The sequence below is a fragment of the Leopardus geoffroyi genome, chromosome C1, assembly GCF_018350155.1.
Source record: "Leopardus geoffroyi isolate Oge1 chromosome C1, O.geoffroyi_Oge1_pat1.0, whole genome shotgun sequence".
Classification (NCBI taxonomy): Eukaryota; Metazoa; Chordata; class Mammalia; order Carnivora; family Felidae; genus Leopardus; species Leopardus geoffroyi.
The window spans coordinates 148,737,856-148,762,447 of record NC_059328.1 but is presented as its reverse complement, the minus strand read 5'-3'; the positions used below and the strand labels follow the sequence as shown (position 1 = coordinate 148,762,447).

The following is a 24,592-nucleotide window of genomic DNA, read 5'->3' as shown; positions in this document are numbered from 1 at the left end:
TCCATAAGTTCTTTAGTGTCTATTTTATATAAACAGTCTATTTAAATATGCAACATCCCTTTCTATTAGTATATATGTTTTATTTGATCCTTCATTCTTTAATACTTATTTCTGAGTGGACCCCACAACAACTAGAACAGTTCCAGACCATGGAGATTATTCGGATACGAATACAATAAGCAGATTCTACAAATTTATCTTCTTAAACTACTATATTGATTTTAACACAGGAGAATGTTCACTACAGTGTTATTTAAAATTCAACAACAAGTGGGGCATCAGTGTGGCTCAGTCAGTTGAGCAACCAACTCTTGATTTTGGCTCAAGTCATAATCCCAGGATCGTGGGATCCAGCCCTGCGTGAGGCTCTGAGCTGAGCACGGAGCCTACTTGAGAGTCTCTCTCTCTCTCTCTCTCTCTCTCTCTCTCTCTCTGCTTCTGCCTCTCCCCCATTCGTGCACACTCTCTCTCTCTAAAATAAGTAATAAGTATTTTAAAAAATTATGTTACGCCTATAGGCTGGAATATGACCAACACACAACCATTACAGATCATTGGTAAAATACATATTAATATGAGATAATATGCACCATATGTGTACATAAAAACAGCAAACTATACAAAAAGTACAGCATGTAATTTAACATATATATCATGTGCATGTATGCCTATGAAAAGAAAACACTGAAGGAAAGAGCACACACCAAAAAATTATTTTTTAAGTTCCTTCTTGTCTTTTTTTTTTTTTTTTTTTTTTTAATTAAAAGTAAAGAAGAGAAGACTTTGCTGTGTGGAAAACTTTACAGAGGATTTTTCCAAGACACAGGTGTTGGGCCAAAGAGAAAGAAACAAAATCAGCAGCTGTGTCCTGAAGGTCCACGTTGCATCCAGGTAGGAGATGTAAATAAAGAAAAGCAAGTAAAAGGCATGGCTGTGGGTGTCCCCAGGTCAGTCATAATCTCAGACTAACAAATAAAAGGCAAGGACAGTGGTGTTTGCGCTAATATGTTTACTACAGGCAGAAGTACAAGAGGGGAGATGAGAGAAGTCTGGGAAGCATCCTGAGAAATGTGGGTGCTGGATGAAGCTTTCAAGGGCAGGAAAGATTTAAGTGAGAGGAAGAAGGGAGGTGGAGTGTGAATGGAGACAGGTATTAATAAGTGCACCTATCTGGAAGTTTTCTCATTATCTCATTCTATAAAAACCCAAGGAAGATCCTAAGCAATGGCAGCCATTTGGGGAGCTTCAGTTTCAAGTGTCTGACCCTCTGGCTACCCGCCATCTGGCCAAGTGCTTGGGGGTGGGTGGGGAGGATTACCCAATAGGATCTGGTTAGCCTGTAGCAGATTTGATAACACTCAAGTGGCTGATAACAGGAACCTAGCTCTGGGTTTTCAAAGATTAACATTTTTACACTGGAATTTGCACTCCATCCCTACAATTTTTGCTTTTTAAAAGGGAGTAAGACAAATAAACACTGGTAACCAGCCATTACACTGGAAAGCTCAATGGCAATAATGACCGAATTTCAGCTTGTCATAATTTTTCAGTGCACAACACTGTGCCCACCACCTAGCCACCTCTAGGGCCGGATCACACACGGCGTAAACACAGGGAGAGAATCTTCATCTCAACTTTAAGAGCTCAGGAGGAACTAGTATGTGCCGGACGTCTAACTGGACAAGGCAGCAGATGTTTCACACATTGTCCCTCAGTCTTCACAACCAGTGAGGCAAGGATTAGTCTTGGAAATTGCCACTCGGTGTGGAAATGGCAGAATAAATTCACACTCAGCTCTGTCCAGCTCCAAGCCTGTCATCTTTCCACTTAGACTGGTGTCAGGTGTTTCAACAAACTCGAAAGCAGACTTAAACATACCTTTAGTAGCACTCTTTAAAAAAAAAAAAGAAAAAAAAACAGTTTTCCAATCCATTTTTCCCTCAAAATAATAGTTCTTTTACAATATAATTCATATACAATGCAAAACATTCAATTTTAAAATCTAAAGCATATTCTCAAACCCCAATAAAGCTAACCAGTTATGATTTAGCAAAATAATATTTTACAAAGTCCACAAGTAAGTTAACTTGATTACAAGTTTTTTAAATGATAGCAAACCTAAAATATTAAAAAGTCAACATTTTTCAATATGAAGGTCTCAAATTGAGCCATGAACATCAGCACTGATGTTTTCTTCCTTCTCAGTAAGAACTAAGGTAGTTTATGTTCTAAAATATATTACCCAATTCCTCTCTTTACCCTTTCTTCTCCCCTTCCACTCACTCTCCCCTCCCCACAAAAAGAGATCCTGCTCCTACAGGTAACTGCAAAACAACCAATCTATTCTGTGATCCATAAACCACAAAATAGGGGCTCCTGAGTGGCTCAGTCGGTTAAGTATTTGACTCTTGATTTCGGTTCAGGTCATGATCTCATGGCAGTGGGGTCAAGTCCCATGGCTGGCTCTGCGCTGGGCATGGAGCCTGCTTGGGATTCTCTTTCTCTCTGCCCTCCCCACCACCACCAGTAAATAAAAAATAAAAAAAATAGGGGCGCCTGGGTGGCTCAGTCGGTTGAGCGTCTGACTTCGGTGCAGGTCATGATCTCACACATGTTTCTAGGAGACAGAAGCCTCCCTAGAAAGTTTAAACGAGGTATGTCAAGTACACTAGAGTTCCTTTGTCCAAATCACCTGAAAAATGTTTCATACTAAAATGATTTAATTTCTTAAGCACTCTTTAAATGATCAAGAGTGATAGTGTCAAACACACACTATAGACATTTGGAATATCACTGCCAAACCGTAGCACATTAATTCACACAGGAGACACCAAATCCTATTTGTTATGGAGTAAAGTGCAATTCAGGACAAAAAACAGTGTCTTCTCTTTAGACAAACCAAAGGAGAACTTTAGTAACTAACTTTCTAAAAGCTTAAGAAAAAAGTTTAAGGGTTCAAATTTGGAGATGGAGAAAAGGGCAATGCCTGTGTTTTTTACTTTTTTTAAGAGCAGAGGAAAATACTTTAATTTTTTTAATATGGTTTATTAAAGTAATACATAAATGAGGAAAAAATAGTATAAAAGTATTTTTTTAAATAGGGAAAACTGTTCAATCTTACCACCCAAAGTCCTTTAAGACTTTTCTACGTACACAAACCTATTAAAGGAGCCTACAACCTCCACATAGAGCCTTAAGTGTGTCAAACAGTTACATAATGCATACTTTGAAGAAAAAAAACATAAATGCAATTACAGCATGCATACTATGCTGTAACCTGTTTTTCAACGTCACAGTAAATAGAAGACCCCTTTCCACATCACCCCACTCAGTTCTCTCTCACCCTGTACAAAGCTGCTTATTATTCCATTGTATGGGTAACCAAGTTTTTCACCAAGCTCCTTTTGAGGTAAATATTTGGTTTCCCCACTTTTTTGCTATTAACCAATATTGCAATGAATATCCATGTAATGAAACTGTATTTATACAATTATTTTCTTCATTCTAATTTCTAGAACTAGATTTTCTGGGTCAAAGAGCTGGCATGTTTTAAATTAGCACATTGAAAGGCTGCCCTCCAGAAGAGTTGTCCCCATTTATTCTCCCAACACTGTATGAGAGTATTCATTTCCCCATCACTCTTACCAACACCTCAAACCATAAGGGAAAAAAAGTTATATTCGCATTGAATAAGCCCCTACCATGTGCTGGGCACCATCTTAAAAGCTTTACGTGTATTCTGATAGCCCTATGGAGGCAGGTGCCCACACTCTTTATACCTGCCTCACTAATGGGAAACTAATGCCCACAGATGTTAAGCAACTTGCCCAAGGTCATACCACTTGTCAAACAGGCTGCTGGGGTTTGAACCCAGTTCATCCATTGCCAAAACACACACCAGAGCAATTAAATATCTCAAAAAGATCAAAATCCTCCTCACTCATTCTAAATGGAACCCAGCCATCTCTTTCCCCAGCAAAACCTACTGAAAACTCTGACTTCAAGAAAAGTGGAAAGGCAGCTGAGATCAGGAGAACCGAATTCAAGACTGAATTCAGCCACTTTACAGGTTGCTGCTGCGTGAGTCTGGGAAGACTGCTTAACCTGAATCTCTTTCTTTGGCTGAAAGCTGCACATATCTACCATCTCTACCTTCACCGCTGTTGTAAAGCCCAAAAGGAACATTCATCCTTTCATAACTACTTGCTGAGGCCTTTCCCTGTGCAAAGGGACCATCCTACCTCTGAGGGTCTAGGAAGAGATGAACATCAACTCAGAAAACCAACACACCTATGCTAGAGAGCACTCAAGCAGGAGTGAGTCACCGGGGTCACAGGGAAAGGAACCACAGCGTTCCACAAAAAAGAGCAGCTATTCAAAAAGATAAGAAAAACACAACACCCAGGAAAATACATGAAATCATACAAACAGAAAATCCTCTAAGCAAATGTACATTTTATTTAGTTGTATTTTTTACAAAGGCATATACAAAGAATAGAAGGGAATCAAATCCTGGACGCTGCATCAAGCAAACAGTATTTATTCTTTTCTTTCCTCTTCCAAACTTTAGCATTATTTAACATTTATAATCCTTAAAACATTTTAATTGCTGTGAGAACAGATGAAAGTGATTAATTCTGACTGAAATAATGTATGTAAAAGTGGGAAACTCTAAAACGCCCCATGAATGGTATTATTGTCAGAGCATGAAATAATCTAGCATTCTGCATAATAGCATTACAGTGCGGTAGCCCAAGTTATTTTTACACTGCCGCTTGGTTTCCGGCTCACCTGATAATGTACATTAGTCATTTCTTTACAGTATTTTTCTTTTTTAAAGAAATGCATGCATGTGGGAAAATGGCCCAACGGTACAAAAGGGTCTGTAGTAAAATGTAAGACTGTCCTCTATTCCAGACCTCTGCATCCCTCCCAAAGGCAATCACCACTTCTATATACTGATATGTACTTCCAAAGATACTCTATACATATATACCTTTTGCATTTAACAATATTCTTGGAAGTTTTTCCTTAAGAGCACATATAAACTGACCTCATTCTTTTAACATCTGCAGATCACTCTCTTATGTGGATACACCATCATCTATTTAACTCAGACTACGCGCTATAAAAATGCCTGACTGGGGCGCCTGGGTGGCTCAGTCAGTTAAGCATCCAACTCTTGATCTCAGTTCAGGTCTTGATCTCAGGGTTACTGAGTTTGAGTTCAAGGCCTGTGCTGGTCTGCACTCAGCAAGAAGCCTACTTAAAAAAAAGAAAGAAAGAAAAGAAAAATGCCTGACAATGTTATTAAACACTATTAACGTAATTCTTTCTCCTTATATTTTGATTTTTCATCCTAGCAAATTTCACATCTTCTAAGTTTTTCAGCAAGGCCCATCAGGCCCACCAGAACCTTCCCAGACACAGGTTCTCTGGGCTCCTTCCCCAGTATTTCCTGCTTCCAGCCAAACCCAGGCTGCATACCGTTCTCCCAAATGCTCCATGCATTGCTCATGCTGTTGCTTTAGCTGCCACCCATTGCACCTTCTTTTGCTTGGTTAATTCTTATTTAATCCCTTCAAGAGAGGCTTAGGTATAACCTTCCAGAAAAAAAGGCTCTCCCACCCCTCTGGGCACCTTTTCTTGGCCTCCACCACAGCCCAGGGCTTGCACTTAACCTCCTCGTGATGAATCTGTACGTGTCAGCCCTGGCCACTAGCTTTTAAATTTCTCCAGGAAAGAAACCATTTTATTAATCCTTGTGCCTGCCAGAGTTTAACATAATATCTGGCACATTAAATATATTTAATACTGTTGATTCAAGCTAGAATGAATAAGGAAGCTCCTTAAAACCTGTTAGGTGCCAAGCCCTACTTGAAATGTACTGCACAAACATTATTTCTCCCTGAACACAATGATACCCAGTTTACAGATGAAGAAACCAAGGCCCTGAAGTTAAACTTGTCCAAGGGCAATAAGAGAGGGCTGAAATTTGAAGCCAAGTCTATTTTATTCCAGAGTCATTGATCTTTCCATTATGCTGTCAGCCACAAGATCTGATGCTGAAAGTTCAGTGAGGAGGTGGAATATGCAGTCCCGAAGGTCAGGACATCTTCTTAACTGTTGTGGGTAATCCAAGGGCACTACAGTCCCCCCAAAGAATCCAGCCAAATGGCACTAAACGGCAGAAAACAAAAAGGAAGTTATGAACAAGCAAATCTTGTCTATAGCATCCACAAATGTGCACGTAGCACACCCCGGCAGTCTTTCGGGAGCCATTCAAAATAAAGAAGACAAGCCGACTTAAGCAACCGCGATATCCCTGCTTAATCCCACCAGCTCGCTCTCCCAGTGAGCACTGTCTGTCACAGTACATGTTTTTCTTCCCACCCCCAACTCCACAGCATCCACAGTCCTCATACCACTTGCTAAAAGTGATCTTTGGGCCTGCACCTGTAAAGGATTGAAAAGCTCACCAATCCTGCACAGAGCCACCCCTGGAAAGGCCCAGGAGTGGGCGAGGGGCAAGACAGAGGGCAGCACTACAGGAGCAGGTACCAGGGCCCTATAAACCTGCTAGGCAACCTACCGTCAGATACAGACCCTCATCTGCAAGGTGAGCAAAGTAAGAATGCTTGCTCCTTTCTTACGGCCTTTGAGAGTATGAAATCAGACCATCTAAGAATAACCACTTAGCACAGAGCCTGACACCTATTCCATGAATGAACAAACCAACCAGGGAACAAGCTGACCCCCTCCTGTCCTCCGCACCAGGACAGGGATAAGGAAAAGCGGTGGGGAAGCCCTGTAACTAACACAGGAAGTATAATGGCATTTAGCAAAGGTGGGGACACAAGAGGAAGCTGTTCCTCCTTCTCACACATGACAAAAATGAACCTTCAGCAGCAAGCAGTTAATGAACCCAAACCTTACTCATTAGGTGAGACAAAGCAACAAGAATTATCCCAAGGGTAACCATACACCAATACAAAAGGCACACAGGTTGAAAACAAAAACCAAAAAACCCTTTCTCTCCTATTATAAGCCACAACCAAACAAAAATGCCTCCTACCTCTTTAGGAAAGGTAGAATACGGTAGGTAATGTTGTAAAGAAATGCACTGCAATCAGCCCTCAATACACTGCGGAGTGGAAGAATTAGGCGCTTAACGTGTGACGAATAAAGCACATTCCCAGGTCTGACTCTCCCTCCCAAGATTAAGGGAGTAAGGCTGGGTTTAGACCTAGGTGTTTTGACCTTATATCTCTCATTTCCCAAACAACCTTCAGAAGTACTCACATTCCAAAGTCACAGAAAACAAGGTCATGGAAGCTGGGTAGCATGCCAGGGTCACACTGAGATAATTCACAGTCAGGTCACACTGAGGTGGGACCGAAACCCAGTCTGTTTGGCTTCAAAGCCTTCACTCACCCCAACACACATGACTCAGGGGATGGGCAATGTGAATTAAAGGGGGTCAAAAGATACAAACTTCCAGGTATAAAATAAATAAGTCCTGGCGATGTAATGTACAGCATGGTGACTATCGTTCACAATACTGTACTGTATACCTGAAAGTTACTAAGAGAATAGATCTTAGAAGTTCTCATCACAAGGAAAAACTTGTAGCTATATATGGTGATGGATGTTAACTAACTAGACTTATTGTGGTAATGATTCCACAACGTATACAAATATTGAATCATTATGTTGTATACCCAAAACGAATATAATATTGTATATCAACTATATCTCAACAGAAAGAAAAAAGACACAGTGACAGAGAGGAAAGAGGGAGGAGATTAGGCCAGGGTCATGACCAACAACAAAGAAATGGTCTAATGACCAGTTGGTTGACCATGTTTGATAACATTTAAGATCCACCCTCTTAACAATTTTCAAATATGTAATTTTATAGTCACCATGCTGTACATTAGGTCCCCATTCAGTGACTTTCTGATCTGTGACCACCTAGGCCATTCCCAGGCAAACCAAGAGCCCCAAGGCACTATTCCTCACTCTCCACATGGCCAGGTTCCCTCTTCCAACCTCTTTTTCATAAGCAAGGAAGATACTCATTATCTAATTTCCCTAGAAATCTCTTGCCAAAAGTCCACTTAAAAGGCAAGCCAAACCTAATATTGGGGGCTTGCTACTTTTGAGCATTAATCCAAAATACTAAATAACTAAAAAATGACCTTGGCAAAATTAAATATGAATGTTAAGTTCCTAAAAACAAGTATTTTCCAAGGTGTCGGTTCTTACTAGAGATCAACATCATATTAAGGTGCTATCGAAAGCCCCCCTGAAAGAAATGAAGTTAAAAGACAGCCTAGACCACACACAGCCAAATATTCTCAACAGTATGATGCTCTTGTTACCTGTCTGGCTCAATCCAGGATCCCAGGATCTTACTATAAATGCAGACTGCCAACTCACTCCAGACTAACTGAAACACCAACAGGCAGGGCCTGGAAAGGGCCCTTCAGAAGAAGGGCAATACAACACACTTTAGGACTAGGGTCTATGGGAGGAAGGGCTCATTACCCATCCCCCCCTACACAAGTTCTAGTCCAAGCCTACCCGGAGGACTTCAAGGAGTTCCTACAGGGAGGCTGGGAAGGGCTTCAGGAACCAAATCTCCAACTGGCTACTGGGAATTTCCAAATGGGTATCCCAGAGGGGCCCCAAACCCTGTCCATCCCCTCCACAGAGAGGCCTCTGAGGGGTATCACCGATCGTGCACACCTCGATGCCGGGCCTGGAAACAGCCTTGCCCTCTACCTTTAGTCAGCCGCCAAGCAGCCTTTTCTATTCTGGACGGAGCTTCCATTCTGCTGCACAAAGCAGCTCCCATGAGCACCCTTCTTTGTGTTCTCATTCCCTCTGTCGTAAAAGCACAATGGCACTGGACTGTCCAGCTGAGTTCAAACCTTGGCTGAGCCAGGTTACTCTGAGCCCCTTTCCTTCTCTGCAAAATGAGGGTGAGGACAACAGGACTCTGTGAACAGAGTTCTGCGACAATGAAATGAGCTAATGCATCCTAAATGCACAATAAAAGGTGCTGAACTGACATTAGTTCTCTTCCCCCACTAACGCAGGCCCCAAACATCATCTCTCATCTGACCTACTTCAAAAGCCTCCTAACAGAGAGCCCTGCCGCCCATCTGTCCCCGATCCAGTCTCTCCTCCATACCACCGCCACCAGAGCTTTTCTCCAACACACAGCTCTGATTACATCATCTCCCTGCTTTCAAACCTTTGACAGCTATCACTTGCTTTACAGGATCAAGTCCACACTTCTTAGCCTAGCATGCAAGGCCTTTTGCAATCTGGCTCTCTCTCCTCCCTGCCACTGTACCCAAATGCCAAGCACCATCTGTTCTAGTAACAATCCTCCAAACATGACTTGTATTTTCACGCCTCCCTGCCTCTGCCGGTCATGCTCCCGTCACGGAGAGCCCCTCACCCCCTTCCCCAGTTGGCAAAGTGCAACGCATCCTTCACCCCCTCCCTGAAGTCTTCCTCAGCCACCAGCTCCTCATCTGCTTCCTCCTCCTTCTCCCCCTCCCCTTCCTTCTCTACTCTCCTGCTCCACACCTGCCTTCTAATATTTGTACTATGTATGCACTGGCCTCCTCAGACTGAGGCACAGAGCTGGGCTTCAACCTCAGAAGGGCACAATGGCAGCCCTCAAAAAGTATTTGTTGGAAAAATTATTCAAGCCTTCCACCAAATGAAAACAGTTTCTGATTTGTCAAACAGTTAACACCTTCATGGTAACTTTTTACTTCTAAAACTCATAAGGATATTATATTCCTTGAGCTAAGATTGCTCTTAATGAAGGAAGCAAAAAAGTGCTGTGTAGATGAATGTCTTTATAAATTCCATCTGTTTAGAGCTCAATCACTATCCCTGTAGAAATGATATCTCCTCCCTTTTGCCATGATGGGAGAGGGAAATCACATTCTCTGATTCTTCCTGGCTTGCCTTTCAGTATGTGGAACTGGACAGCTTAAGGAGTCCCTCTTACTTAAGCAAAACATTTCAGAAACGAAGGGATAAACAAAACTTACTTAATGGTAGGAAAAAAAAGTGTAAGAAGTTCAAGTGCGCTGGACCTGTGTGCCTTTGGGGAATCCGGTTCATTCTCAGAAACAGGTGTCACCTGGGCAGAGAACAGTGTGAGTACTGGTCTTCCTGGGACCTGCTCTTGCACAAGCCATTAACAAAGTCACATGTCCCAAGACTCAGAAACAGCTGACTGGAAAAGAACACTTCTTGGTTCACCCAAAATGCCAAGGAGTCAAGCCCCATAAATGTCTATTTATGCTGCCTCCAAAACGTGTTCCTTGACTACTTTCCATTTGAAAGTTAAGATATATTAACTGTCTCTTTACGTGAGTCTTTAACAAGGCACAAGCCAGGAAGGAGAATCTCTCCTCCTCCCCACTGTGAGGCTCCTGAGGCCCTTCATGGAGTCAGGGAAGCACTGACCCCTCTCCTCCGCAGGAAGGCTGTTCTCCTGGTTTGGCAACAGCCCTGTTCATAAACACACACAGATGACTTGAGTGTGGTGCTACAGGCTTACTTCATCTGGGTAAAAGAAAGCGTGTTATTCTACCCGACACTCAAACAACAGTCTACACGAGTTCGCAGAGCTTCTCGTGTTCTCACACACCTTAGTAAATAAATGGATTTTTAAAATACTGATTTTCATTAAAACCAGACAGTTTGTTAGCAACAGCTTCATGCCAACAACATCATTTTTTCTCTGGTTCCTTCTCCTAGATTACCACCTAAAAATATCCCATTTGTTTGCTGAAAACATTTCATATAAACATCTAATTGTTTTAATACAAACAACCAACCAACTTATAAAGATTATCTTGAAATTGGTGTCTTGGGGCGCCTGGGTGGCTCAGTCGGTTAAGCGGCTGACTTCAGCTCAGGTCACGATCTCACGGTCCGTGAGTTCAAGCCCCGCGTCGGGCTCTGGGCTGATGGCTCAGAGCCTGGAGCCTGCTTCCGATTCTGTGTCTCCCTCTCTCTCTGCCCCTCCCCCGTTCATGCTCTGTCTCTCTCTGTCTCAAAAATAAATTTAAAAAAAAAGTTAAAAAAAAATTAAAAAAAAAATTGGTGTCTTATCTGGACTTCTATAACAAGTACCTTAAAATTAGCAATTTTAAAAATACTCAGAATAAGCAAAAACTTCCATTCAATTACTGATCCAGAATGCTGAGCTTAAAAATATGGTTAAGAGGAAAAGAAGGAAGAAGAGGACGTGTTTTCGGCACCTATAAGCCAAGCACAGTGCTAAGCGTGTCATATAGGTTCTCACCTGCATCTTGGCAGGAAGCCTATGAAACAGGATTACTACCCCACTTTACAGGCAAAGAGACAGAGGTCAAGTAAACTGTCCAGAATCACACACAAAACCACAGTTCATCTGACTTCAAAGATCATGCTGTTTTCACTATACCCTATTTATTTGTATTTTTAAAAGAGGAGGAGAAAAAAGAGAGTGCTATGTGTCTATTTTTAGTATACTACTATAGTTGCAAAGTACTTACTGTCCAAGGTACCTCATTTACAACAAGCAAATTTCAATATATACAACAGTATTCCTACCCTCTAAGGGATTAAACACAAGAATGTGCTGGGAACTACCTATGATAGCTATCATTCTTCACACAAAGTTACTTTATATATGCCAAACTATTCTTCATTAAGACACACAAAATTTCTGATTTTAATTTTTCCCAGACATACAAGCACTTGGAAGGATATCAAGGGAAAAAACTTAAATATCAAATTAAGTTAGCAAAGTCAGCTACAGTAGGAACTTTTATTTACATGTCTGAGTTTCCAAGACAATGTATGTATAAAATTATTACCCTGAGAGTGTCCTTAGATTTATGGCTGTACCTGAAATTAGCATAAGCATTTATCAGAAAGATATTGTTAAGATTTTTCCAACAGAAGTAGAATTAATGCATATTCTTAATTAATGTGCTTAGAATAAATTTTTATAGAATAGTGTTTTACAATTACAACTCAGATACCTTGTCATTCTGAATAAAATCCAACCATCAAAATGTTTAACACTCAAGCCATTTTAACCAACAGGCTCATGGTTTATAATCTTAAGATACACTGAAAACTTATATCCATTTAACCAGACCAACTATTCAGAATACCACCACGTTTCCAACCACAACTGGAATAAATTAAATTTGCATCCACTTGTTATACTAATAAAATTAATTTCCAAACAAACTCTAAGCCATTATATATATATGTGTGTGTGTGTGTGTGTGTGTGTGTGTGTGTGTGTGTGTGTATATGACCTACTTATGAATTGCTAAATTAAAATGCCTGTTCTCAAATCATAGGGAGGAGAAAAGCATAGTTTAGGACCTGTTCTTGCCCAAAATATTTAACCTAAATTTAAACCATGCCTTGAAATCTAACCTCGAATTTATAAGAAATACAGAGGGCAAAGGACAAGGTACACAACACCACAAGGAAACAAATTCAGATATAGGACGTCCTACAAGTTATCTTCTAAAAGTCAGGAGGGAGAGGGAGGGGGTAGTGAAATAGCATTTTTCTACATTTAAAAAGACTAAAGGTGGGGGCACCTAGATGGCTCAGCTGGTTAGTGCCCAACTCTTGGTTTCCGCTCAGGTCATGATCTTATGTTCATGAGATCTAGCTCTACATTGGGCTGCACACTGACAGCACGGAGCCTGCTTGGGATTCTCTGCCCAAGGATTCCCTGCTCCTATGATTGTGCTTGCTCTCATTCTCTCTCTCTCAAAATAAAAATAAATAAACTTAAAAAAAAAAAAAAAAAAAGACCAACAGGCCAAATCAACAAAAACACACAGTGCTATATGTAAACTTTATCTGGCTCTTGATTTCAGCTCAGGTCACGATCTCACGATTCGTGGGTTCCAGCCCCACACTGAACTCTGCACTGACGGTGTGGAGTCTGCTCTGGATTCTCTCTCCCTCTCTCTGTGCTCCTCCCCCGCTCACTTTTGCTTTCTCTCAAAATAAATAAACTTAAAAAAAAAACTGACACTAAGAAATCACTGTTAATTTTATGAAAAGTGATAACAAGGTGATGGGTTTTTTTTTTTTTTAAGTCCTTAGTTAGAAATGCATACCAAAGTTTGTCAGGTGAAATTAAATGATGTCTGGGATTTGTTTTAAAGCTATTTGACCATATCAAACAACCCAACATTGTTCTCTGGCAAAGATGCTTTGCAAAAAAAGTTTCTACAACTCAATGCATTTGGGAACTGCTTAAAACTCTGGTTCCCTCCAAGGAGATTTACAATAAATATTAAAAATAATGGTGCTCAAAAGTCCTGCAGCTAAAAAGAAAATTACCAAGGCCCTTGGTAGCTCAGTCAATTAACCATCAGACTCTTGATTTTGGCTCAGGTCATGATCTCAGAGTTGGTGAGATCGAGCCCCACTGTGGCCTCTGCACTGATAGCATGGAGCCTGCCTGCTGGGATTCTTTCTCCCTCTCTCTCCGCCCCTCCTCCACTCGAGTTCTCTCTCTCTCTCTCTCTCTCTCTCTCTCAAATGAATAAATAAATGTTAGGGGGAGAAAAACAAAAATACCTATTTTACTTTGGTTAACCCCAATCTTCCCACTTATTTGAACACAGAACCTTTTTTCAGTGCATAACATCTACTAATTTCCTAAGAATTGCATTTTCCTTGGAAACTCCTTTGGGAATTGCTGCTTTATCTAGCTAAATCACTCTGAGGTAAGGCTCTCTTAAGTCACATGCATGTTCTAAGAACCCTGAATAATTAAAAAACTCACATACTCCAGGGGCGCCTGGGTGGCGCAGTCGGTTAAGCGTCCGACTTCAGCCAGGTCACGATCTCGCGGTCCGTGAGTTCGAGCCCCGCGTCAGGCTCTGGGCTGATGGCTCAGAGCCTGGAGCCTGTTTCCGATTCTGTGTCTCCCTCTCTCTCTGCCCCTCCCCTGTTCATGCTCTGTCTCTCTCTGTCCCAAAAATAAATAAACATTGAAAAAAAATTTAAAAAAAAAAAAAAAAAAAAAAAGAAAAAAAAACTCACATACTCCAATAATAAAATAATAATAGTAAATAAATAATAAATAATTCACAATTTTATTTGCAACTTAAAAGCCTCTCGCTTTCTCTGTCTTTTGCATCCATAAATAAGTACATGTGGACTCTTTAAGTTCGCATGTTTTCATTTCTAAATCAAACTCTGATTTTTTTAGTGTTTATTTATTTTTGAGAGGGAGGGAGAGCGAGAGAAAATGTGAGTGGGGGAGGAGCAGAGAGAGGGGGAGACAGAGGATCCAAAGCAGGCTTTACATTGACAGCAGAAAGCCCAACGTAGGGCTCGAATTCACAAACCGGGAGATTATGACCTGAGCCAAAGTCTGACACTTAACCTACTGAGCCACCAAGTTGCCCCTAAATCAAACTCTTTCCACAATACAAAACTGCCACTACAAAATTTCCCTCAAGTGGAGTTAAATTTTACTTATTCAAATCTATTTCCTTTTGAAATCTAAAACGGAAGAGATTTCAAATTCATAAGTTGTCAAACTACACCTAGTTTTTTTCACTTTCAAAACGTCCCTGAGATATTTCTTTTTTTCTTTTAAGTTTTTATTATTTATTTTGAGAGTGTGAGTGCACGGTGGGGGAGGGGCAGAGAGAGAGAGAGAGAGAGAGAGAGAGAGAGAATCCCAACCAGGCTTCTTGCTGTCAGCACAGAGCCCAACATGGGGCTCGATCTCATAAACCATGAGATCATGACATGAGCCAAAATCAGGAGTCAGCCACTTAAGCAACTGAGCCACCAAGGTGTCCCTGCCCTGAGATATTTCAAAGGCTCCTCAAACCCTCTCCAATGACTCCTCAAAATAAGTTAGTGGTTTCACAGTAACAAAACACAAACCAAACCAAAACCAAACAAAACAAAACCTGAAATCAAAACTCTCTGACAGTCTTTCAGGTAGTTCCTAAGGGCTTCTAACAATTTACCTCAAAGTCCACCAGATTCCCATCTTTCTGCACCAGACGTGGCCCCATTCTTATAAATGATCTTTTGAGTACTTGAACAACTAGATCCCTAGACAGATTCACCTTACCACAAATTCTATCTACTCCACGGCCAAAAGTTTAAAAGCAAGCTTTCAACTAATATCTGCAGTTCATTTAAGAAAAAAACATGTCCCATTCCATTTAAGAGCCTCCACACTTAAAAAGTCTTTGGAAGTACACTTAAAAGAAGACAAAAATTGCTAACACAGAAATCTGAGCTAGAAGTCACTGCTATAAGGAAACAATAAAATTTGATGTATCCCTTGCATCTAGGAGGCAATTTACAATGTTCAAAAGCCTTTCATACACATTCTGTCATTTGACCCTCAAAACCCTGGAGAGATGTCTGTTTTCCATCATGATAGCTTATATCTAACATGGCTCAACTTGAAAGCCGACAACTTGTCAACCTTCAATTATCCTTACCACAGAGAGAATAACGGCATATGCAATCTGACTCAGCTGAACCACGGAGAGGCCATCACCTCCAGCTTCTCAAAGGGGACACTCAGGCCAAATCCTACCGTGGGAGTTCCCCCATGATTTTGTTTGGTGCTACTTGCAGACAGCTAACTGTCCACAGGCATTTAGGTTGTCACACAACCCATGCTCCAGGCCTTGTCTTTACTCCACAGGAGAGCGGACTCTCCCTTGAACTGACTGCACCTGCCTAGGATTGTCCAGGGAGGTTTCTACAGCATCAGCCCACCGACCTCCCCATTTTTACCCATGTCAGTGTTTCCACATGAAATAAGAACAATGTTTAACTGTGCACAACACATGAGAGGGCAGACAAAAAACCTCTGGAATAAAAATGTCCTGGGTTTGGACCCTGGATCCTCCTGCCTTGGCCGTGTGCATTCCCTACCCTCAGATCCCTTACATGTATATGGAGCACTCAACCTCCTAAGCCTGTTGAGAAGTGGAGGAGAGAGAAGCTCCCCACAGTAACTGGGTTCTCCACCTGCCTCCCTTTTCTCCCCGGAAAGGGAAACAAGCAATTTAAAAAGCTGACTCAGGCAAGACAGGACTCCAACCATCAAGAAGCTATAACCCATAGGCAAAGTAAGCAGGCCAACAACTTAATAATAAAAGGCAAAAAGAAAAAAAACCAAAACATTGTAATTTTTCAAGTAATGTGCTGGGGACTAAATAGAAGCAACCATGTAAATGCAGAAGGGGGAGATCAGAAAAATATTAATAAGGAAGCAGTATTTACTTGAGCTAGTTCTTGAAGGACAATGAAAATGTAGTGGGGGGAGGGGGGGAGAACAGCCTCCCCAGAGGCAAAATTTATAGAAAGTATAGGACAGTTATGGAATGGGCCCCTAGCTGAAGTGTCATTTGCAGAGACACAGAGAAGACAACTGGGTCTGGAAAAGAAAGTTATGAGCCAGATCATGGAGAATCTTGAAAGCTATGAATAAAAAGGGAACAGCCATGTCTCTCACCTGACCTTGAATGGGTTGTGCCTTCAGCTACAAGTAACAAAAATTACATAACTACAAGTGGCACGAAAACATGGTCTCAAAACTTTTTGGATCATGCAGCCTTAAAAGTAAAAAAAATTTAAACATGTACCCCCAACATGTTATAAGTTGCATGTAATTTATGCATAATTAAAACACTAGACTTATGAATTACAGGTGTATGTAGTATGTACATTATAAAACATCTATTAAAAACTTTTTAAAGGATGAGAATGATTCAAATAGCATTTGCAAGTTTATTTTTATTAATACAAATTCATATACAATTTTTGTACCAATTTACTAATCTGATTTAAAAGTCACTTCCAGGGCGCTTGAGTGGCTCAGTCAGTTAAGCATTGGACTCTTGATTTTGGCTCAGGTCATGATCTCACCATGAGTTCAAGCCCAGCATCAGAGCCTGCTTGGGATTCTTTCTTCTTCCCTCCCTCTCTCTACCTCTGCCCCTTCACCACTCCATCTGTCTCTCTCTCAAAAATAAATAAGTAAACTTTAAAAGTCATTTCTTAATCTCACAATAAGACATTTTCTTGTTCCTATAGCCTCAGATCATTATCATTAAACTTTCTTTGCAAGAATCTTTTTAAGCCACTTGCCCACTCTGTGGGAGTCGATTTACTTAAAAATAGATAATATAATCCATAAACCCCTTTACACAGATAAAGTACACCAAAGGCAAGAATGAGAGTACCACTGGCAATTCCACCAGGTTGTAAAATGCCAACTCGTCCCTCATGTAACCTAAGTAACAGGAGACTTTCAGATATGGCAAACAGTGTCAATCCATCTATTAAATATTAGTAAAGCTTTTTCTTTTCTGGATAAAGTTCTAATATTTTCTTCCTTTCCATACTGGATGATCTAGCACACTCTACTTGGAGATAACTGCCTCAAACAATAACAATAATAAAAAATAATGCTCACATAAGAAGTTCTGAGTCACAGTGGTTTTAGGGTTAGTAAATTCAGCAGCTGAAAAAGGTCACTGTGTTCTTAGGCACCATCTATCCTTGAACTCTGTGATCCTCACACTATCAACCTGTTCTATTTTGCTGACCACCTTTGGTTCCTAATATGGTGGTACCCAAAAGGTGTCACATAAGTATTCATTAACCAGTCACTGGCAACAGGTATATTACTAAAGTTGACTTGACTTAAGATTCACTCCCTCAGGCAAAGGACACACCCAACTTACCTTGAAGTGAATGGCCAATGGAAAACTAATCAAAAGCAAGATTATGATATCAAGTAATGTGGAAATTATTATAGCAGTGGCCCTTGTAAAGAATCATGTAACCACCAGGGCATGAGTGAGCCTAGGCCCAGGCGGAAAAACCACCCAGCTGAGCCCAGCTCCAACTTCTGAATCCCAACCAACTAAACAGTAGTTGGTTTAAACTATAGGAAGGAAAGGAGACCAGGATGGGGAGTGCTGTGGTTTAGCCATCCCTGGTATAACACTCTGCATGCAGGATAATGGGGGAAGAAAAACTATACTGTTTCATTGCCACAGATTTTTTTAAATTCAAACATCTAGTTCAGTGTAAGCAAGCACTCGATAAACATTAATAATTGATGTTACTCACCCCCAAGTAATTTAGAATAAAGCATGGCAAAGAGAGGGGAGTATAATGGGATACATGATAATAATAACCAATTCCCGACTTTTTTGCAGTAATTCACTATCCTGTTACACGAGTGCCTGTATATGCAGCAATTCAAATCTCCACAGAATGTGGAAAAGTCTCAGACTGTGGAGTGTATATCACAGGAGCATTAAAAATGTTCTTACCCTCTGACACATTGGTATGTTGTTATGACCAGCAATACCACTTTTGGAAACATATCCTACATTAAACAGCTAGCTCTTTTTGTTTAGCCGGTTCCCTCCCTCTTCCATTAACAATAACCTCCTTCTTTGTGGGACACTTTGTCTCCCCACAGTCCCATCTTGTGGGTCTAAATGGAGACTGCCGACCGTAACTCTCCTTTGGCTGGCATCAGGCCAATCTGAGTTCTCTCCAGGGTTTTCCCAAATTGGAACTAAGAGCAAAGAGTCAGTTTCTTGATGATGGGAGGTTCTGAAGCTACCAGCAGCCAGGTGCCCCTATGTGGGGCAGTGTGCTGGACCCTATAATTTAATGAGTAAATCAGATCTGAGCCAAAGGGCTCTTAATGCCTAAGAGGTATTTCTTTTCAACACACCTAAACGTCCAAATGGACTGGCTAAATAAATTATGGTAATGTAGGTAATGGATTTACCAAATAGCCATTAAAACAGTGCCAAAGAATTTACTGATATGACAGGGGGGAAAAAAGCACATTATACAAGTATATACTGTACTAAACTGTGCAGATATATGCACCCTTGTATGTCAAATCTTTTTCACATCTCTTCAAAAGCACATGTAATAAAGGACCCTGTTTGCATGAGTAGGTATGCATGAAAAGAATATAACCAAGTGTTTCTTAGAGACTGCCCTACCCCCACCTGGACTTACAGAGGTAATAAGCCACTGTTCATGATAGGCAAGTAACCCTCGGTGTGCTGGGGTGGGGCAGGAAAGGTGGTGAGTCACTGTGGCTCTGGGCTATACAACTGAACATACTGGGTTCACATCTACATACAACTGTGGCCAGAAGATTTTTACTAATGAATTCCTTCACAGTAGTGGCAAATATCTGTGCTAAAATCCAGGGACCATGCCATCCTTCTACAACACTCTTTTAGTCCTTGACATCTTGCCTATGGGACTCTTCTTTCCAGAATATTCTTCTTGATTACACACACCTGCCAGAGCCCTTAAAGACAACGTCTACTGTAGAAAAGCAAACCCCATCAATACCGCAGCCTAGCCAAACCAGAACCCCTTTCACTCTCCACAAGATATTTGCTGATAGCCTTCTTTATCAAGTCTTCCCCTATCATTCAAAACCCAGTCTCCTGATAATAAAAAAACCAGAAGCTATTCTTCTGCTTTGCTGCTCTTGTCCCCTTCTAGTACACTGATAACAAAGTCTCCCAACTTCACTAGCAAATACAGGTTCATAATGCTCTCTCTGCTCACACACACAGAAATGGCAGCCTTTACAGTCAGGCAATCGATACTTATTGGTACACACTCTTTTTTGAGGTTTAAACCCCACTGCTTAACTTTCTGAAGAGGCAGTCTTTGGAGAATAAGTTTAAAAAGCTAAAGATGGACAGGCTGCTCAGACATAAAAGAGCCTATAGCTTAGCACATAATTTTATTTTAGAACCTTTTAAAGAAAATCCATACCAGCTTCCAGATGAGTGTCAAGTTGCACTCAGTGCTCTTAAACAGGCAAGCAAGACACAGTACAAACATTTAGAGTCACGGTGAAAATGGGTCACCTGCATCCTACTACTTACTTCTTTACCATTAAACCAACAGCATAAGGGAAGAATTTATGTAGCACAAAAAGAGCTGCAAAATTAGACTGATCCAGACATCAGTAGAAAGAGCCCAAAAACGATGACACCAAAAAAGGGACATTTATATCCAGGCTATATTATTCCGCTGAGAGATACCAAGATGAAAAGCAAATGATACGTTCATTTCTTATTTTAAAAAAAGACATACAGATTTGAGGATTGACTTCCTTAAGAATGCTGTCTGGGTTACTAGTCTGGATTATAAATCACACTAGACCCTGAAGCCTACTTAATAAAAGAAAAGTTGAAAATAAACAAATGATTAATTTGAGGTATGTGAATTTCTGAAACTCTCTTGGGGAGAAAGTTTTATTACCATTATTACTGGTCTGTTTTTAATCTCTGACATCAAAGCATAGATGTTAACCCTGGAGTTCTGAAACCAGAATAACCTATAAATGAAATACTGTGAGAAACTGCCACATATTAACATTAGTCTGTTTGTCAAGTTTTGGCCAATTCTCAGGTGTCTCCCTAAACAAAAGGGGTGGAGAGGAGGGGGAGAATCCAAGAACCTAAGGTTCAAGTTCAATTCCACCGTTTGTAGATGACATCTAGCAAACTGATCTAACTTGCTCAGCCTCAATTTCCTAACTTGAGAATTAAGGGTTAAAATTATTTAAGTAAAGCCCTTTGTAAATCCCAAAACGCTGTGCTAATATTACAGCACAGGTTCCAGAATGCCTATATTTCTCAAACTCTTGGAAAACTTTAGGGCTGAAAGATAATCCCATTTTAGAGATGATAATGATGAGAAAATCAAGACCCAGGAAGGTGTTAGAGCCTTGTACAAAAACACTTTTGTAAACTGGTTGGGAGGAGGTTCTAATTTTCCTCCACTGAAAAACACATTTAAAAGACAATCAAACAGGGGTGCCTGGGTGGCTCAGTCAGTTAAATGTCCAACTCTTGATAGCAGCTCAGTCATGGTCTCCCAGTTCATGAGTTCAAGCCCTGCATCAGGTTCCGACTGACAGTGCGGAGCCTGCTTAGGATTCTCTCTCTCCTCTCTCTGCTCCTCCCCTGTCTCTTTCTCAAAATAAATAAACTTAAAAATTTTTTTAACAAAATCTCTCCCCAACAACACACACACACACACACACACACACACACACACACACACACACACATATCCTCTGCTTCATTTTGCCTTTGTAAACTTTACTCCTACAACAAGTTAAACTAAACTTTCCATCAGAAAGATAAAAATAAAGCCATTTATCTTACTGTGAGGCTCACAGACAACTTTCACCCCAACCTAGACAAAACCTTTACAGTTGGGTTAGAAATGGCTAGAAGAAACATTGACATAACATTATAACCTCCAGCTAAGCTGACAGGCATCATTATAATATGGATTATAGTTATACCAGGCCAGAGATACTGGTTTTAATGTTCCCTGGGAGATAAAGAATTAATCAGCAACTCTGAAGGGGCTGTTGCCTAAAAAAGGACAATTTAATGGAGACAATTTCATTGTCTTTAAAATTGTGCCCTCAATCACCCAGTATCAAAAACCCACTATGGCACCAAATAAATTGAGTGTGGTGAAAGAGACAAAATGTTCTTTTTTCTACAGGCTCTTATGGGAAGCAGAAAAGGGCTGACTATGAATCAGTTATGCTTTAGTTCCACGATGGACATAAATTATGATGATTTGGGCGTTCTGGTGGTTAAACCAGGAAAGCAGGAAAAACAGTGCTTCCAAGTCCCAGCAAAAGTTAACTTTGTGGCATCACAGCTGAAAGCCAGGGTCATGAAAAAGTAACCTTACATTTATTTCTGGACTTTCCTGCCCCACTAAAATGGATGACACTATTTCCCATCCCTTATTGTCAAATCACAACAGTCCGGAAGCCTGGACCGAGTTCACTTGGCAGGTAACAGGAGCAAGGCTAGGAGGAAGTCCTGAAGGATGTCAGATACCACATTTCCTTTACTGCTGCATACTTTTCATCTCAGTACCACCAGGATATATTTACCATGAGTTCTAACACCCACCAAACATTCTGGCTGACAAACTCTGCAGAAGCTGGCATTGTCTCAATAAGGTCCCTCCTGAGATCCTTAAGTAGATTAGATGAGTAAAACATTCAGACTACTACTATAATGACCATCTCTCAGTCACTCATAAATTCTCTCATTCCCAGCAATCAAGAAGCAGCTGTTAAAATCCAGGAATCTTCCTAGTAGCAGATCTAAAATACCTCCAAGCTGGCCAGTGGAGCTTCACAACTGCTGCTTCTCCTTCCCCTCCCCCATCCGGGAGTGCCAGCCTGGCAGAAATAAAGATGACCCAGGAAGGAAAAAACAAACAAACAAACAAAAAACCAGAGTAACGGATCTGGTGAAAGCAGAGATGCAGACTCCCCTCATTTTCACTACAGAGAAATACCAACTTTTTGTACCAACTAACCAGGTTTCCCCTTTCCTCTCCCATCCCCACCCCCTCCAAACACATCAACTTCAGCAGTCTGGTGGTCTGGTATTTCCAGAGTTAGTGAACTCAGCAGTCCTAAACCCTTTCTCAAAGATTCTGGACAAGGCACTTCCTTTCCGTGCCAGAGTTCGAGGCCCATCCACGGTTAGATTCGGCTTGCCTTTACTTTGCAACCTGCCCAGACGGCGCTGCTCCTAGGGTCAAGTTCAAGATGAAGGTGCCCTTCCACCTCCCCTAGTTGACTCTAGCGGGGACAGCGCGACCGTTACGAGTCACCGGAGGCACAATGATCTAGGGCTGTCAAGAGTGGGCTGGAGGGGAAGACTGTGGCCGAGCCCAGCGTCCTCTCAACTCCTGGCCACGGAGCGGTATTTCTATCCAGGCACCGCCGCATTTCTTCCCCGAGCCTTACACAATAAGTCAAGTAAGTTTTGAGACTGCCGATCCTGAGACCTTTCTGTCTGCAAATACGCCACACAATGCCTAGGGCTTCCTTCCTCGCCAGCCGTTCCGGAAAGCTGCCGCGCCAAAGCGGGGAGCCCCCCAAACTCCCAGCGCTGAGCGCTCGCACCCCCAAAGTCTTCCAGTAAGACGAGAGCCTTGCCGTAAGTCCCCCCAAAAGTGACCACTCTCCACTATCCAAGAACCGGGGGATTCACAATCCTGATACAATCATCGTCTTTTTCAGCTCCCCCTCAATGTCTAATCTTACCCTCCCCCCACCACACACACAAAAAAGAACGTGGATATGCTAATCGCGGTGTTTTGGAAAGGAAGCAATGGACTTTTAGCCCAGACTGGGGCAATACCACAGCACCCCCCCCCCACACACACACTCCGCTCTCCGGCTTAAGTTCACCCGGCAACTTCGCGACTCGCGCTCCCCTACACTCCGGGGGGAGCCCTGGACCCCGCGGTGCCAGGCGCGCTTCTCCTCCGCCTCCCCTGCCCCAGGTACCAGGCGTAGCCCAAGCCCTTGCCAAGCCCGCGGGCTACAGAGGAGGCGGGAAAGGGGGCGAGGAGGCGCGCCGGGCGGGGGTGGTCCCGAAACTCTAGCGTGCTGCCGCGCGTTCCCGCTTGCCCCCGCACCTCAGTCCTGCCGGGGACTACTCGGTCCGGCACGGAGGGGACCGCGAAGGGAAGGCGCCGACTTTCCCGAGCCGGCAGGACCAAGGCCCGGGGCGCCCAACATGTCCAAGCCTATCCCCGGAAAGCTCCCGGGTGTGCCCAGCCAGAGAGGGGGTGGGGAAGAGAGGCTCCAGAAACTTTCCCACATGCTTTTCAACTCTCCCCATCTCCCTCTCCTTCTCCGCGGGACCCTCTCCTCCCCTCAGCACCGCAGCAGCTGGCGGTGCCCGGGACACAGGGAGTCCGGCGGCGGCGCCAGGGCGGCGAGAGTTACCTGCCGGGAAAGTTTCCAGCTCCTCGGCGCGGTTCCCTACCCCAGGGCCGGGCCTCGGGGCGCGGCCAGCTCGGCAGTCCGCGGCTGCCTCTCCTCCGGCTCCCGACACGGCCAATGCTCCCGCAGCTGCCACAGCGAAGGCTGCGTTCTGGCCCGTCCCCCCGCCTCGCGCGGCCCACACCCGGGCCTCATTGGCAGCGCGAATCCCCGCCCTTGCGCGTGTTCCCGAAGGCACCTTCCTCTCGCGCGCCCGCCCGGGCCGCGCCTCCCGCGCCCCTCCCCGCCCCGGGCTGCGGCGGCTCCCGGGACCCGCTGGGGCGCAGCGCGCGAACTTTCCGCCGGGCGCGGGCGCAGCGCCTTCCGCCCCACCTCTCCGGGTCCGGTCTCCAGCGCCCCGCCAGGGGGCTAGTCTCCTGAGGCTGCGCCTGGGGCCCTCTGGGCCTGCATCAAGATGAGTAGTCGTTTTCAACTTATTTAAAATCAGTGACAAGGCGTCCCCCTCCTTGCTGCGTTTTGAAAACAGTCGAAGACGACATATGGGAGCAATTAACTAAGTGAAGTTTTGGTGGATGCTTCACGGTGACTTTTGTGGCTTTCTTGAATTCTCTCTGCCTCACTTAACACACACACTCAAACATTCGCTTTTTGGGGCAAGAATGAGCTAGGGAAGATGGAAGGTGTAAAGAG

At 42.7% G+C, this 24,592-nt stretch overlaps 1 protein-coding gene across 2 annotated transcripts in view; it reads right to left on the bottom strand.

Annotated features, from left to right (window-relative positions):
• Window positions 1–24,069, bottom strand: part of TANC1 (tetratricopeptide repeat, ankyrin repeat and coiled-coil containing 1) — a 240,851-nt gene extending 216,782 nt beyond the window's left edge. For both annotated transcript variants that reach the window (XM_045479928.1, XM_045479934.1), the window contains exon 1: window positions 23,906–24,069. The gene's annotated coding sequence lies outside the window, so the exon portion shown is untranslated. The remainder of the gene's footprint in view (window positions 1–23,905) is intronic.
• Window positions 24,070–24,592: the final 523 nt, after the last annotated feature.